Below are 18,560 nucleotides of genomic sequence, written 5' to 3'. Positions count from 1 at the left end.
CTCAGCTGGAAGATTCACACATTGGAGGTTGGGACTACTTAAGTCTCATCCACACACAGATTGGCCCTGGGAGCCTGCTATAGCTATTGTTGGTATGCCTACCTAGGACCGCTTCATTTAGCCTGGGATTCCTTACAACATGGTGGCTGGGTTCCAAGAGCAAGTGTCTTAAGTCAGAGGGTGATCTAGTCTGAGGTCCTTTTGCTTTTTATTACCTAGCCTCAGAAATCATTGAGCACCACATCCCCTACATATTATTGATTAAGGTAGTTACTAAACTCCACCCAGTTTGAAGACAGAGAGACCCTAGACCTCACATTTCACTGGAGGATTGCCATCACATTTTTATTGAAATGTGCAGGAAGGGATATGTGTTCATGTATGTGTATGTATCACCATGCTTAGAAAATACAATCTGCCGTTCCATCTGAGGGTTCTAAAACTTGCCAGGGCCTGGCAAGCCAGGTAGGAAGCAATGAGTCACACTTGTCTCCAGAAGATACTTTATTAAGCATGACAGGGACTAGGCCAACTCACAAGAGGAGACTTTATTTTTGTTTTTCTTTAGCCTGTACATTTTGGTGAGTATTTGTTCTGAGAAAATAGGAATTTACTTCATGGCATATGACTGGAAACAGATTTAAAAAATAAAATAATTGTGTCAAAGATGAAATAACTGTCAAGAATGGCATTGCAGTTGTTTGTAAATCTCATGACATTTGGACATGTTGAACTGTCAAGGCTAAAGATTAGTTGCCTGGCACAAAGACAACTCTGGAGATTGGTGGATTATATCAGAATGATGTTATTTGTTGTTCGGATGGAAACTACCTCTGAAGTACTGGGCACTCTGTCTGGAGGCCAGCCACGAGTTGCCTAATATTAGGAGGATACTCGACCCATTGGCCTAGCTGCTGTAATCAATTTAGGCATTTAACCCAGGCATTCCAGGAATTTGTTGCAAGTTTCAAAGGTTATCCTGACTGGGTTATGGATCTAACTTGACATTAAGTATCTGTTATGGACCAACCATTGTATGTTGCAAGTATAAAAATGAACAAGGTCCTCTCTGTCCTGTACTGTATCTACCAAAAGAAAGAGACATGAGAATAGGTGATTTCACTACAGGATGGAAGTGCCCTGGTAAAGAGGGAGATCTGTGAAGCAGAGGTCATTTCCATCACGATGTGGGCAGAGTGGGATTGAAATGTTCCCTGATGGAATCCAAGCTCCTAGCCTTTCCACCCCACCATATTGGCCTACTGTTGTCCTCAGTCTCTTAAAAGTATTCTCTAAAATAAAACAACAATGTGTTTACCTTTCCCCCACAGAAAAACGAAAGATTCAATTGTTGAAACAGCTTAACCATCAATGGACTCTGCAATGCTAAATAAAAACAAGACAGATAAGTCAATTCCACTCCTGTACTTGATGGTTTATTGAAGGAGGTCTAATTTTTTACTATTTAAATTTTAAGTCAGTGGACAGCAGCACACATCAGTACATAACAGTCTTAAGAACATTTTGCTCATTTCAGAAAATGAAGAACTGACCGGGTGTTTCTCTTTGGTTGAAGATAAAGCTTAATTTTTGTTTGTCTTCCCAATTATTTACATTTCATTGAGAATTTCCGCTACAGTTCAGATTAGTATTTCAAGATGAGCATATATGTTTCAGATACATGTTAACACATTACCTTCAGTTCTGGTAGTCCTGTTATCTTGAAGTTTACTCTCCAAGATGAAATGAAATACAAAAATACATTTTAAATTGATATGTGCAAAATTATCTTGAATGTAATATGTTAAGCAACTCTCAGCCTAAATATTAGGATATTTATCTTTTGCTCTCCTTTATTTTGCTCTTTTAGAAAATATTTGGACAATCTAGTCCTTCCCTCTATGTCTAACATAGGATCCATATGTTATTTATACTAAAACCCAGTTCTAATAATGTTATTTTACTAAAGAGAGAAGTCCCAGTAAACATCCTGGATTAGAATCTTGGCTCTGCCATTTCCTCGCAATGTGACCTTAAATTGTTTAGCCTTTCTCGGCTTCAGTTTTATCCTCTATAAAATATGGATAATAGCAAAACCCACTTCATAGGGTTGTTATAGAATAAATAACTAAGCTTTGTATTTTAATAAAGAATAAAAAGTAAGCTCATTTGCCTAATTTTGCAAGGCTCTTTATAAAAGACACTTTCTGAAATGTATCTTATGCTTTAAAAAATGTATGTTCCAACTGACCAGAAACATGCCTAATTTTCTGAATGTTGGTTATTAGCTCCAACTTTCTCACCTTTGCAGATGCTACTCTCTTTCCCATCTCTATCTACTTCCCCTTATCAGTTGAATGTAATGTAGCCTATTCTAAGGAAAATATCCATAAGGTTTCAAAATATAGGAATGTCCAGCACAATACAAAATTTATTGCCATTTACACTGGTTTAGTCTGAGGATATGGGTATAGGGTGGTGATCCTTAGACTTACTGGCCAAATGGCAACAAGTGGAATGGGATCGGGTTCTTAATTTGCCTACCAAAAGATACCTTTAAGCTAATAATAGTTTTCCCTTATCCATGATAGTAATCATGTCCTCCTTCTCTACTCAAAACCGTTTCTGTGATTCATAGTTGATTTATTTGATTTCTTATCTAGGATCATCAGCTAGTACTTTGTAAACACTTTACTGAAACATGATTGACTTAGAAAAAGATCAGATCAGATCAGATGAGTCGCTCAGTCATGTCCGACTCTTTGCTACCCCATGAATCGCAGCCCGCTGGGCCTCCCTGTCCATCACCAAATCCGGAGGTCACTCAGACTCACGTCCATTGAGTCAGTGATGCCATCCAGCCATCTCATCCTCTGTTGTCCCCTTCTCCTCTTGCCCCCAATCCCTCCCAGCATCAGAGTCTTTTCCAATGAGTCAACTCTTCGCATGAGGTGGCCAAAGTACTGGAGTTTCAGCTTTAGCATCATTCCTTCCAAAGAAATCCCAGGGCTGATCTCCTTCAGAATGGACTGGTTGGATCTCCTTGCAGTCCAAGGGACTCTCAAGAGTCTTCTCCAACACCACAGTTCGCAACGGGTTTGCCGCCAGGACACAGGTGTCGTGAAAACCACCATTAAACCTAAGCCAAAATGGGAAAGGAGAAGACCCACATCAACATCATTGTCATTGGGCACGTAGATTCAGGGAAGTCTACCACGACTGGCCATCTGATCTACAAATGTGGCGGGATCGACAAGAGAACAATTGAAAAGTTTGAGAAGGAGGCTGCCGAGATGGGAAAGGGCTCCTTCAAATATGCCTGGGTCTTGAACAAACTTAAAGCTGAACGTGAGCGTGGTATCACCATTGATATCTCCCTGTGGAAATTTGAGACCAGCAAGTACTATGTTACCATCATTGATGCCCCAGGACACAGAGACTTCATCAAAAACATGATTACAGGCACATCCCAGGCTGACTGTGCTGTCCTGATTGTTGCTGCTGCTGTTGGTGAATTTGAAGCTGGTATCTCCAAGAACGGGCAGACCCGTGAGCATGCCCTTCTGGCTTACACCCTGGGTGTGCAACAACTAATTGTTGGCGTTAACAAAATGGATTCCACTGAGCCACCCTATAGCCAGAAGAGATACGAGGAAATTGTTAAGGAAGTCAGCACCTACATTAAGAAAATCGGCTACAACCCCGACACAGTAGCATTTGTGCCAATTTCTGGCTGGAATGGTGACGACATGCTGGAGCCAAGTGCTAACATGCCATGGTTCAAGGGATGGAAAGTCACCCGTAAGGACGGCAATGCCAGTGGAACCACCCTGCTTGAAGCTCTGGATTGCATCCTGCCACCAACTCGCCCAACTGACAAACCCTTGCGTTTGCCTCTCCAGGATGTCTATAAAATTGGTGGTATTGGTACTGTCCCTGTGGGTCGTGTGGAGACTGGTGTTCTCAAACCTGGCATGGTGGTCACCTTTGCTCCAGTCAGTGTAACAACTGAAGTGAAGTCTGTAGAAATGCACCATGAAGCATTGAGTGAAGCCCTTCCTGGGGACAATGTGGGCTTTAACATCAAGAACGTGTCTGTCAAAGATGTCCGTCGTGGCAATGTGGCTGGTGACAGCAAAAATGATCCACCCATGGAAGCTGCTGGCTTCACAGCTCAGGTGATTATTTTGAACCATCCAGGCCAAATCAGTGCTGGATATGCACCTGTGCTGGATTGTCACACAGCTCACATTGCTTGCAAGTTTGCTGAGCTGAAGGAGAAGATTGATCGTCATTCTGGGAAAAAGCTGGAAGATGGCCCTAAATTCTTGAAATCTGGTGACGCTGCCATCGTTGATATGGTTCCTGGCAAGCCCATGTGTGTCGAGAGCTTCTCTGATTATCCTCCCCTGGGCCGTTTTGCTGTGCGTGACATGAGACAGACAGTCGCTGTGGGTGTCATCAAAGCAGTGGACAAGAAGGCAGCTGGAGCTGGCAAGGTCACCAAGTCTGCCCAGAAAGCTCAGAAGGCTAAATGAATATTATCCCCAATACCTGCCACCCCAGTCTTAATCAGTGGTGGAAGAACGGTCTCAGAACTGTTTCTCTCAATTGGCCATTTAAGTTTAATAGTAAAAGACTGGTTAATGATAACAATGCATCGTAAAACCTTCAGAAGGAAAGGAGAATGTTTTTGTGGACCATATGTTTTGTGTGTGGCAGTTTAAGTTATTAGTTTTTAAAATCAGTACTTTTTAATGAAAACAACTTGACCAAAAATCTGTCACAGAATTTGAGACCCATTAAAAAAAGTTCAATGAGAAAAAAAAAAACAAAAGCATCAATTCTTTGGCGCTCAGCCTTCTTCACAGTCCAACTCTCACATCCATACATGACCACAGGAAAAACCATAGCTTTGACTAGACGAACCTTTGTTGGCAAAGTAATGTCCCTGCTTTTGAATATGCTATCTAGGTTGGTCATAACTTTCCTTCCAAGGAGTAAGTGTCTTAATTTCATGGCTGCAGTCACCATCTGCAGTGATTTTGGAGCCCAGAAAAATAAAGTCTGACACTGTTTCCACTGTTTTCCCATCTATTTCCCATAAAGTGGTGGGACCGAATGCCATGATCTTTGTTTTCTGAATGTTGAGCTTTAAACCAACTTTTTCACTCTCCACTTTCACTTTCATCAAGAGGCTTTTGAGTTCCTCTTCACTTTCTGCCATAAGGGTGGTGTCATCTACATATCTGAGGTTATTGATATTTCTCCCGGCAATCTTGATTCCAGCTTGTGTTTCTTCCAGTCCAGTGTTTCTCATGATGTACTCTGCATAGAAGTTAAATAAACAGGGTGACAATATATAGCCTTGACGTACTCCTTTTCCTATTTGGAACCAGTATGTTGTTCCATGTCCAATTCTAACTGTTGCTTCCTGACCTGCATACAGATTTCTCAAGAGGCAGGTGAGGTGGTCTGGTATTCCCATCTCTTGAAGAATTTTCCACAGTTTATTGTGATCCACACAGTCAAAGGCTCTGGCATAGTCAATAAAGCAGAAATAGATGTTTTTCTGGAACTCTCTTGCTTTTTCGATGATCCAGTGGATGTTGGCAATTTGATCTCTGGTTCCTCTGCCTTTTCTAAAACCAGCTTGAACATCAGGAAGTTCACGGTTCACATATTGCTGAAGCCTGGCTTGGAGAATTTTGAGCATTCCTTTACTAGCGTGTGAGATGAGTGCAATTGTGCGGTCGTTTGAGCATTCTTTGGCATTGCCTTTCTTTGGGATTGGAATGAAAACTGACCTTCCAGTCCTGTGGCCACTGCTGAGTTTTCCAAATTTGCTGGCATATTGAGTGCAGCACTTTCACAGCATCATCTTTCATGATTCGGAATAGCTCAACTGGAATTCTATCACCTCCACTAGCTTTGTTCGTAGTGATGCTTTCTAAGCCCCACTTGACTTCACATTCCAGGATGTCTGGCTCTCGATCAGTGATCACACCATCGTGATTATCTGGGTCATGAAGATCTTTTTTGTACAGTTCTTCTGTGTATTCTTGCCATCTCTTCTTAATATATTCTGCTTCTGTTAGGTCCATTTCTGTCCTTTATCGAGCTCATCTTTGCATGAAATGTTCCTTTGGTATCTCTGATTTTCTTGAAAAGATCCTCAGTCTTTCCCATTCTGTTGTTTTCCTCTATTTCTTTGCATTGATCGCTGAAGAAGGCTTTCTTATCTCTTCTTGCTATTCTTTGGAACTCTGCATTCAGATGTTTATGTCTTTCCTTTTCTCCTTTGCGTTTCACTTCTTTTCACAGCTATTTGTAAGGCCTGCCCAGACAGCCATTCTGCTTTTTTGCATTTCTTTTCTATGGGAATGGTCTTGATCCCTGTCTCCTGTACAATGTCACGAACCTCATTCCATAGTTCATCAGGCACTCTATCTATCAGATCTAGGCCCTTAAATCTATTTCTCACTTCCACTGTATAATCATAAGGGATTTGATTTAGGTCATACCTGAATGGTCAAGTGGTTTTCCCTACTTTCTTCAATTTAAGTCTGAATTTGGCAAGAAGGAGTTCATGGTCTGAGCCACACTCAGCTCCTGGTCTTGTTTTTGCTGCCTGTATAGAGCTTCTCCCTCTTTGGCTGCAAAGAATATAATCAATCTGATTTCGGTGTTGACCATCTGGTGATGTCCATGTGTAGAGTCTTCTCTTGTGTTGTTGGAAGACGGTGTTTGTTATGACCAGTGCATTTTCTTGGTAGAACTCTATTAGTCTTTGCCCTGCTTCATTCCGTATTCCAAGGCCAAATGTGCCTGTTAACTCCAGGTGTTTCTTGACTTCCTACTTTTGCATTCCAGTCCCCTATAATGAAAAGGACATCTTTTTTGGGTGTTAGTTCTAAAAGGTCTTGTAGGTCTTCATAGAACCGTTCAACTTCAGCTTCTTCAGGATTACTGGTTGGGGCATAGAAAAAGATACGTATATATATTTAATGTATACAACTTAATGACTTTGGAGATAAGTATATGTTTGTATCATATACTTGAAATTAGTATCATAATCAATGCCATAAACATATCCATTACCTCCAGAATTTTCCTCTTGCCCTTTTTACTTACTATTTTCATTTGTGATTAGAAAACAATATCTACCCTTTTAGTACATTTTTAAGAGGTATCTTCTCTCTTATGCTCCTTTCAGCTATTATTTTTGCTCCATATTCTAAGTCATGATTTTGAGAAAACACTTGACTATAAGAATGTTTTCCTCTCAATAGAATATAAACAAACAATAAATCTCATTGTCAAATATTCTGTTACCTGAGCAAGCCCTCATGTCCCAGCCTCTCCCTGCCTGGATCCTTTGAGATCTGGCAGTTTCTTGATTTTGCCCCTTTGAGCTCTTCTCTTGCTTTTAAATGCCTATGGTAGTTTGTGCCTATGTTACTCTATCCATCTGCTATTTTGCTGTCCTGAACTAATTGGGACACTTAACTTTTTTACTAGGAAATAGTGAATGGCTGGAGAGCGGTTTGCCTCATCTTCCTGTTTACCTCAAGTATTTTGTCAGTGAAAGTGAAAGTGAAGTCATGCCTGACTCTTTGCGATCTCATGGACTGTAGCCCACCAGGCTCCTCCGTCCATGGGATTCTCCAGGCAAGAATACTGGAGTGGGGTGCCATTGCCTTCTCCAGGGGATCTTCCCAACCCAGGGATCGAACCTAGGTCTCCCGCATTGCAGGCAGATGCTTTAACCTCTGAGCCACCAGGGAAGCCCAGTGTTTTCTTTTATCCTAATTCTGTAATTATTGGTAATACTTTTATGCTCATTTTGTAGTGACTGATTCAGTGTTAAAGTTTTAGAAAATTTTGCTTTTTTCAGAGATCTTCAAACTTTTGAGAGGTAACTAATATACCTAGGATTCTCAACAGCTGAAATTGATGCTTGAACTGTTTGGGGGCGAGTTTGAGGTCAAACATATCTGAGTTTGTATTAGTATGTAGCTGCTTCTAGATCTGCCATCTCCCCAGGTTCCAGTTTATGTAACTGTAAAATGGAGAAGGAGAAATTGTGAATTGTTTGGTGAAGGTGGAACAAGATCTTGACTATAAGTTCAAGTCCATGTCTCATAATGACCATTCAGTTAAGATTAGGTATTATTATTACTATGAATAAAAATGAGTATATATATATATATATAATCATAATTATTCATCACAGTTCTGATGCATAGTAGTAGACCATGAAGAAAGCTTCTCTGACCCTCACTGGTTATATATATTTTGTATTCTTTAGATTTAATCTAATAGTATTCCAAATTATTTCAATACCAGTCTAATAATAGTATTTTTATTTAAAAATAGTAAACTCATAGAGATTAATACCATTGCAAATTGTATAAAAAGTGTTTTGAATGAATTATCTTGATTCTTTAAAAAAACAAGATAAAATAAAAGTTTTAGAATGGTGTCTTCTTTAAGAGACATGCTAAAGTTTTGCAAGAGTAGCTTATGTTTCTATTTGATGTGTTTAAGAGAAAAAGGAATCCTAAGATTGCTATCAGAGTTTTTTTCCTTATGCAGTATGACAGCTTGAATCTTTATATGGTATTTTGGATGTCTATCATTTTCATCATCAAAATGTCTGAGAAGATAAACTAGTATAACCAAGGCATTATAGTATGTTATAGTTTTAGCATACATACTAATGAAGATATCATTCCCCTCTTCTATAAATTTGGGTAGCATACTTACCTCACTTGACATCTATATGCTGCTTCTAAAACACTCTTTTTCAAATATAAATTTCAAATCAAAACACTTTACTTATTAAAATGAAAAAATACTTGTATACATGGGGAGTGAAATGCAAAATAACTTTTAGAACACAGTGGATGCTTAGTAAATATTCTTGACTAAATTGACAATCGACATGACCAAATTGTAAAATGCTATGTTCAGGACCAGCCCGTTTGTTATACTTTGTTTTATTTTATTTTGTCTTGACATATATTACATCAACCAATACATTATATGAAGTGTTTGAATCATAGTAAACAATAATTTTTTTATATTGTGGCTTTAGGGAAACAGGCTTTTAGCAAATGATGGAACCATAATCTTTTGCAATGATTGCTTCCAAAGTAATTTGAAACACAACTAGTTTACGCATTGTATATCTTTCCTTTTTCTTTGTTGCCCACTCTCTTAGTGATTCACCCTTGGTAGACCATAAATTATTGTTTAAACGAGACAGTATATATCTTGGCTAATAATTAACTTTGGATTTTCATGATAATTATTATTATTTTATAGGGCATGTGGACATATTGTGTTATATTATTGATATTTTATTAATATGTTTTCTGTGTAATATTCCATAGTCTCAGTGATAAATGCTAACTTCTAAAGATGTCTTACTCTGTTTTCTGGAATAGTATGAGATAATTAAATAAATTAAATTAATAATTCTAAAAATTAAACTCTTGGATAGTTACAAAAACCTAAGATAGCTACTATATTTGTGATTTCCTTTTTAAATTAGTAATGTGAGAAATCACTTTATTCTCAAAGTGTCCTAATGTGAATTTGATATTTCCCTTTAAGAATCTTTTTCTTTCACCAATTAGTGTTTATCTTTCATGTAAATACTTTAAAGTGTTCTAGATCTCTAATATTGCTTTAGGGCTCCCCTGGTGGCTCAGGCAGTAAAGAATTTGCCTGCAATGTGAGAGACCTGGGTTCAATCCCTGGGTTGGGAAGATCCCCTGAAGGAGGGCATGGCAACCCACTCCAGCATTCTTGTCTGGAAAATCCCCAACGACAGAGGAGCCTGGTGGGCTCCAGTCTGTGGGGTTACAAAGAGTCGGACACGACTGAGCGACTAAGCATAACACAGTATTGTTTTATCTCAACAGTAGTCCTAATTCAAAGAATTTACCTTTGCAACTTAACTCAGTGTTTCCATCATTAAAATATATTTTCTATCAACATGTAATATTTTATGAGTATCCTTTTTAAGTTGAGATACTCATAGCAAGGTCAAAGATTGGTAGCTATTGTGAAAATTTAAGAAGTTCCTTCTGTGTTAAGGATGACTTTGTTCTGAAGTGTCAGCAATTACTTGGCTTTGCTTTGAATTAGCCATTGAAATACAGAAAAGTCTCATGACTTGTACTTTTATCTATTTCTTTACCTGTCACATAATAGATTTACCTGATACCCCCTTTTTGATGTCTTGTCAGTTTTTTTTTTAATCCATTGACCACTGGACTGATTAAAGCTGTAGTCTTTATTTATGTTCATGAGATGTGAGAAGGCATCTGCTGGAGCTTTTTGGGAAAGTTTCTTGTCTCTTACTAGATACAGTGAACTCTACTTTATCTGAATACTGCGGTAAGAGTGTGAGCTCTGTATACCTGCCTGAGGGTGAAGTTAAAACACTTGAAGTGAGGATGCATGGTTTTCATTAAACTAGAGCCTGATTATGCTGAAAAGCCTAGACATTTAGTGTATCTAATTTAAAATTTTATAGAAGTGTAATAAAATATCACAAATACGATTTAAAAGCCTTGAATAAACCTTTCTAATCCCCCTTTCCTTTCCTTTCTCTTTTTTTCTGTACCTAGATATAAACAAACTCCTGAATTTAGTATCGATTATTATTATATATTTTCTATGTTTTCTCCTTATGTACAAATTTATACATAATATGCATCATTCTTTGAATTCTGTATAATATGTGTCATATACACTTGTGCAAATAATTTTTCATATGTTTCTTAAAATTTCTGCTTAGAGTTTATACACTTTTACTGATGGATATTATTCCATTATAGACTATATAGGGCATTCCATTATAAAGACATACCACTATATACATATATATATGTATATATATATATACATATATATATGCACTCACCCATTGATTGGCAGTTATAGATTTTCAAGTTTTGTTATTAAGGATATTAAAATGTATTTAATTAATATTTTAAATAATTGTTTCCTTGATTACAAATATTCATTGGCCATTTGGATTTTCACATTTATTAAAATTTTTGTTTACATAATTTATATTTTTAGTATTGATTTTTAGAAGGTTTTTTGCTATGCTTGAGTACTGGTACTTCATATGATATAGCTTTGAAAATATCTGTTTCTAATTTTTTCATTATTTGGAATATTGTTTATAGTATCTCTTACACTTTTTAGTCAAATATATCACCATTTTGTGTCATACATTGTGCTTTTTGAGTCTTAAGAATTTATTTATATTTCAAGGTTATAATTATATAATTTTTTTCTAAAATTGCTGAAGTTTTGCCTTTCATACTTTAGAAATAAATATAGATAGATAGACAGATATAGATATAGTATGGCTCAAAGCGATGTATATCTTATGAAATCATTTTCTTTTCTCTAGGTAAAATCTGAAATACTCAAAGTTATTTAAAAATGTTTTATTTGCAATTAGACATAGGAATTGGATATATATATTATATTACTCATATGACTAAAAAACAGAGTAGTAAAAAATTCCTCATTTTTATTATCTGGAAATCTTCATTTTCTTTCCTATTTCCCTGAGCTATTCCTAGAATAATGGTTTAAACTAGGAGAAACTTACACAGTTTCAGTTCTGTTACTAAAGTCTCAGAATTACATTTTCACATTGTACTTAGCTTTCCAAATCTCAGGCCCTACAAAGACCTAGTATCTTTGGGTATTGAAGCCTGGCCTCTGCTTTGCTCAAATTCTGTAAATAAGGACGTTTACCCTCAGGTGTATTTGTACAATCTAATCCCAGATGTGTGTGGGCATGTGTTACAGGCCCATTTTAGCACCTTGAACAGCTAAGCTGCAAAGACAGTTGGTAAAGCAGTTTCTTTCCATTTAATGTGTAGATTTGTGGTGGAGTTTGGTTTCCTCCATCACTGTCCATCTGTTTGCTAGGGCCAAATGAATAAATTCCCTTCACTACAAAGGTAACTGGTTCAAAATTAAACTGCCTTGAAATATTATTTTTCAAAGCTGTACTCTCCCTTTATTTAAACCTGAATGTTTGAAGTGGCAACATGAGATTTTAGTTTTGAGATGATATTAACTACAGTTCATATATATACTTTAAAGCAAACAAAAACATTTCAATACATACATATTATTTTAAAAATATGTAATTTTGTGCTCTAAAATGCTTATAATAAATGCAATTTTCTATTGCATTATTCAGTAAAATATGCATATACTATTACTTCCACACAATCCAATTCTTTTTTAGTGTGAGTATGAATGCATGTATGTATTTAATTGAATACTGAGGTGACATGATCATATTTGATCTTGAAAAGTTACAGAACTTACATTTTCATTTTATTGAAGTTATAGATTAAAGTTTGCTGTGTACTATTTTCTGAAACTGAAACTAAATTCTTATAGAAGGAAAATACATGAGCATTGTACATATTTTGTGAAGATTATGGGAAAAGCATTCAGTGAGCATGTTGGCAGAGACTGAAGGACATATAATGCTATTATTTACCCATGAAGTTATACATGGAGCATGGGTATAATACATCTTGTCCATGTCTGAATAGTGCTGACCTACGGCTCCACTGGAGACTCCTGGACATTCACAGGCAAGTCTGGGTCAGCATATTAAACCTAGACAACATTTTAAAAAGCAGAGACATTACTTTGCTGACAAAGGTCCATCTAGTCAAACCTATGGTCTTTCCAGTAGTCATGTATGGATGTGAAAGTTGGACTATAAAGAAAGCTGAATGTCGAAGAATTGATGCTTTTGAACTGTGGTATTGGAGAAGACTCTTGAGAGTCCGTTGGACTGCAAGGAGATCAAACCAGTCAATCCTAAAGGAAATCAGTCCTGAATATTCACTGAAAGGACTGATGCTGAAGCTGAAACTCTAATACACTGGCCACCCGATGTGAAGAACTGACTCATTGGAAAAGACCCTGATGCTGGGAAAGATTGAAGTCAGGAGAAGGGGACGGCAGAGGATGAGATGGTTGGATGGCATCACCAACTTGATGGACATGAGTTTGAGCAAGCTTTGGGAGTTGGTGATGGACAGGAAAGCCTGGTGTGCTGCAGTCCATGGGGTCTCAAAGAGTTGGACACGACTGAGCAACTGAACTGAACTGGTATCTGAACACAGTGAAGGAAATCTACTAATTAAGCATGAAATTTAAAACAAGGATCATATTTTGTTGTTTATTTGCTGATTTACTGAATAATCATAAAATGCACAATTAAAGTTAGTGTTAGTATTTTGTGAATGAGAAATATTAGATTGTATGGTTGGATTTTATCTTTCTGATAGCACTTAGGCTGAAAATGATTTAAATTTTAAATTTTACAAAATTTTTTTTTTCTATTTTCTTTTCTCTTAAATCTTGGAATATTTATCTTAAATTGTCATGTGAAAGGAGAAGGCAATGGCACCCCACTCCAGTACTCTTGCCTGGAAAATCCCATGGGCAGAGGAGCCTGGTGGGCTGCAATCCGTGGGGTTGCAAAGAGTCAGACACGACTGAGTGACTTCACTTTCACCTTTCACTTTCATGCATTGGAGAAGGAAATGACAACCGACTCCAGCGTTCTTGCCTGGAGAATCCCAGGGACAGGGGAGCCTGGTGGGCTGCCATCTATGGGGTTGCACAGAGTCGGACACGACTAAAGTGACTTAGCAGTAGCAGTCCTGTGAAAGGTCATGATTTGGTTTTATTTTCCCCCATAATGCTATAAGTATAATACCAAATTTCATGATTTAAATCTCCCTGTGATAGTCCCAACTTATTTACATGAACGTTACTTAGACCATGCATTTTACCTTTCATTTAGGACAAAATAAATAAGCGTAATCCAAAATGTGAACACTTTATTTAATTCATATGATCAATTTATAGGTATGATCTATTATTGAATTAAATTCAGCTTTTAAAAAAACATTTATATTGTCAGCTTTTCTGGAGTTCTTGGTGCAATTCCAATACCATAGTTATATGCTGTACTTAATAAATACCTTTTTATTTAAGGCAATAATGCATCATTTAAGTAATGGTTGTTAAAAATGAAACAGAACCTTGCATTTTAAGTCTTTATATCCAGACACATGATTTATTTAAAATCTGGGCTAGAATCAATAGCCCTCTGCTACTTAGCCTAAGAGGTGAAATTTAATTAAGTTTGTTCAGCCAATAAACAAATCTCCTTTGATTCTTAGATTCTGGTGCTATGAAAATGAATAAGTTTATCGCTTCCCTAGAGGAACTTTGAGTGCAGCCAGTTGCATACTGACTAGAATTTGAATGATGCTTTCCTTCGCAGAGTACTCATCCACAGGGATTCAGTTGATGGATATTTGTAGATTGTGGGTTATAGGTGTATGTTCAATTCCTAGATAAATCTGATGGTTTCATACAGAGACATCTTTTCTTCTGTAACCAGACTGTGACCCTGTGCACGTGACACATTGTACAAATGCATATGATAGTGATCATAAAGGAGACACGATAATGTGACACATTCAGTGTAAAACCCATGACTCAGGAGTAACCTGTTCAACATTCAGTTCTCATCCTGTGGGCATTTCTCCATCTTGTTGGAAGGATAAGCAAATACTCAAGACAGAGTTATCAAAACAGACTGTGGACATTGATTAATTCTGGGAATGCGAAAAATATAAATGCACATTGGTCATGAATTCAAGTTTGGTACTCTTTCCTCTAACAAATTCACATCATCTTCTGTTATTTCCCGATAGTGATTCCAAGTATAAAGTTTAGACATTTTCCTTCTAGATTGGGTAATAATACTCTGGATAATTGAAATATAGCTTAATGATTTACTCAGTATTTAACAGATAATTTTCAAACCTTTTTCATTTTGCTGTTAGCCTAGTCTGAGACTGTGTCTAAAATACATAGGGGAAAGGAAGGAAGGACTCGTTTAGCTTGTGTTTGATAAAAGGGCTCTGTTGTTGAATAAGACCACAAGTTATGGCTGGAGTGGTTTAGTAATAGGTTTTTCCACTATGCAAAGCCAAACAGTCTTTGCCAAAGCAAGACAGAATCTATACTGTCAAAAGGGAAAAAGTGGTGTAAATTATGAAGCTGGGGAATTCTGGCAGCACACTTAGATTTTGGCACTTCACTGTGAGAAAGAATATATCAGTTCAGTTCAGTTCAGTTCAGTCGCTCAGTCGTGTCCGACTCTTTGTGACCCCATGAGCTGCAGCACGCCAGGCCTCCCTGTCCATCACCAACTCCTGGAGTTCACCCAAACTCATGTCCGTTGAGTCGGTGATGCCATTCAGCCATCTCATCCTCTGTAGTCCCCTTCTCCTCCTGGCCCCAATCACTTCCAGCATCAGAGTCTTTTCCAATGAGTCAACTCTTCACATGAGGTGGCCAAAGTACTGGACTTTCAGCTTTAGCATCATTCCTTCCAAAGAATAGCCAGGATTGATCTCCTTTAGAATGGACTGGTTGGATCTCCTTGCAGTCCAAGGGACCCTCAAGAGTCTTCTCCAACACCACAGTTCAAAAGCATCAATTCTTCAGCACTCAGCTTTCTTCACAGTCCAACTCTCACATCCATACATGACCACTGGGAAAACCATAGCCTTGACTAGATGGACCTTTGTTGGCAAAGTAATGTCTCTGCTTTTGAATATGCCATCTAGGTTGGTCATAACTTTCCTTCCAAGGAGTAAGTGTCTTTCAGTTTCATGGCTGCAATCACCATCTGCAGTGATTTTGGAGCCCCAAAAAATAAAGTCTGACACTGTTTCCCCATCTATTTCCCATGAAGTGATGGGACCAGATGCCATGATCTTCGTTTGGTGAATGTTGAGCTTTAAGCCAACATTTTCACTCTCCATTTTCACTTTCATCAAGAGGCTTTTTAGTTCCCCTTCACTTTCTGCCATAAGGGTAGTGTCATCTACATATCTGAGGTTATTGATATTTCTCCCGGCAATCTTGATTCCAGCTTGTGTTTCTTCCAGTCCAGCGTTTCTCATGATGTACTCTGCATAGAAGTTAAATAAACAGGGTGACAGTATACAGCCTTGACGTACTCCTTTTCCTATTTGGAACCAGTCTGTTGTTCCATGTCTAGTTCTAACTGTTGCTTCCTGACCTGCATACAGGTTTCTCAAGAGGCAGGTCAGGTGGTCTGGTATTCCCACCTCTTGAAGAATTTTCCACAGTTTATTGTGACCCACACAGTCAAATGCTTTGGCCTAGTCAATAAAGCAGAAATAGATGTTTTTCTGGAACTCTCTTCCTTTTTCGATGATCCAGCGGATGTTGGCAATTTGATATCTGGTTCCTCTGCCTTTTCTAAAACCAACTTGAACATCTGGAAGTTTACGGTTCACGTATTGCTGAAGCCTGGCTTGGAGAATTTTGTGCATTACTTTACTAGCATGTGAGATGAGTGCAATTGTGTGGTAGTTTGAGCATTCTTTGGCATTGCCTTTCTTTGGGATTGGAATGAAAACTGACCTTTTCCAGTCCTGTGGCCACTGCTGAGTTTTACAAATTTGCTGGCATATTGAGTGCAGCACTTTCACAGCATCATCTTTCATGATTTGGAATAGCTCAACTGGAATTCCATCACCTCCACTAGCTTTGTTCATAGTGATGCTTTCTAAGGCCCACTTGACTTCACATTCCAGGATGTCTGGCTCTAGGTGAGTGATCACATCGTGATTATCTTGGTCGTGAAGGAAACAGCGAACTAAAATGGACTGGAATGGGTGAATTTAACTCAGATGACCATTATATCTACTACTGTGGGCAGGAATCCCTTAGAGGAAATGGAGGAACCATCATGGTCTACAAAAGAGTTGGAAATGCAGTACTTGAATGCAATCTCAAAAACAACAGAATGATCTCTGTTTGTTTCCAAGGCAAACCATTCAATATCACAGTAATCCAAGTCTATGCCCCAACCAGTAATGCTGAAGAAGCTGAAGTTGAACGGTTCTATGAAGACCTACAAGACCTTTTAGAACTAACACCCAACAAAGATGTCCTTTTCATTATAGGGGACTGGAATGCAAAAGTAGGAAGTCAAGAAACACCTGAGGTAAAAGGCAAATTTGGCCTTGGAATACAGAATGAAGCAGGGCAAAGGCTAATAGAGTTTTTCCAAGAGAACACACTGGTCATAGCAAACACCCTCTTCCAACAACACAAGAGAAGACTCTACACATGGACATCACCAGATGGTCAACACCAAAATCAGATTGATTATATTCTTTGCATCCAAAGATGGAGACACTGTATACAGTCAGCAAAAACAAGACCGTGAGCTGACTGTGGCTCAGATCATGAACTCCTTATTGCCAAATTCAGACTGAAATTGAAGAAAGTAGGGAAAACCACTCAACCATTCAGGTATGACCTAAATCAAATTCCTTATGATTATACAGTGGAAGTGAGAAATAGATTTAAGGGACTGGATCTGATAGATAGAGTGCCTGATGAACTATGGACGGAGGTTCGTGACATTGTCCAGGAGATAGGGATCAAGACAATCCCCATGGAAAAGAAATGCAAAAAAGATGGCTGTCTGGGGAGGCCTTACAAATAGCTGTGAGAAGAAGAGAAGCAAAAAGCAAAGGAGAAAAGGAAAGATATAAGCATCTGAATGCAGAGTTCCAAAGAATAGCAAGAAGAGATGAGAAAGCCTTCCTCAGTGATCAATGCAAAGAAATAGAGGAAAACAACAGAATGGGAAAGACTAGAGATCTCTTCAAGAAAATTAGAGATACCAATGGAACATTTCATGCAAAGATGGGCTCGATAAAGGACAGAAATGGTATGGACCTAACAGAAGCAGAAGATATTAAGAAGAGGTGGCAAGAATACACAGAAGAACTGTACAGAAAAAAAAAAAAAAAAGAAAAAAAAATAGATATAGGTACCAAGTATTGCAGCTTTGCTGTTGTATTGCCTGGGGGAATATTTGATCCAGATTAATGAATGACAGGAGCTTCCCTAGTGGTTCAGACTGTAAAGAATCTGCCTGCAATGCAGGAGGTCCATGTTCCATCCCTGTGTCAGGGAAGATCCCCTGAAGAAGGGAATGGCTACCCACCCTAGTATTCTTGCCTAGAGAATTCGAAGGACAGAGGAGCCTAGTGAGCTACAGTCCACAGGGTTGATGAATGCCAAAGCTTAGGTGCTTGGTTCAGAATTATGTTTTGAAAATTTTTATTGGAGTATAGGTGATTTATAGTATTGTGTTAGTTTTAGGAGTACAACAAAGTGAATCAGTTATACATGTACATATATCCACTCTTTTTTAGATTTTTTTCCCATATAAGCCAATACAGAGTACTGAGTAGAGTTCCCTGTGCTGTACAGTAGTTTCTTATTAGTTATCTGTTTTATATATAGGAGTGTGTATGTCAGTTGCAATCTCCCAATTTATCTCCCCCCCCCCCCCCCCACCAATCCCTTATCCCCTGGTAAACATAAGTTTGTTTTCTACATCTGTGACTCCTGTT

General features: G+C 38.0%; 1 protein-coding gene and 1 pseudogene across 7 annotated transcripts in view; both read left to right on the top strand.

The window, feature by feature from the left end:
- PRR16 (proline rich 16) overlaps window positions 1–18,560 on the top strand; it is a 290,513-nt gene that overhangs the window by 101,086 nt on the left and 170,867 nt on the right. The window lies entirely within an intron of this gene.
- On the top strand, window positions 3,107–4,837 carry LOC109561868 (elongation factor 1-alpha 1 pseudogene; annotated as a pseudogene).

The sequence above is a fragment of the Bos indicus genome, chromosome 7, assembly GCF_029378745.1.
Source record: "Bos indicus isolate NIAB-ARS_2022 breed Sahiwal x Tharparkar chromosome 7, NIAB-ARS_B.indTharparkar_mat_pri_1.0, whole genome shotgun sequence".
Classification (NCBI taxonomy): Eukaryota; Metazoa; Chordata; class Mammalia; order Artiodactyla; family Bovidae; genus Bos; species Bos indicus.
The sequence above is the reverse complement of the archived record's forward strand: the minus strand, read 5'-3'. Positions and strand labels throughout refer to the sequence as shown.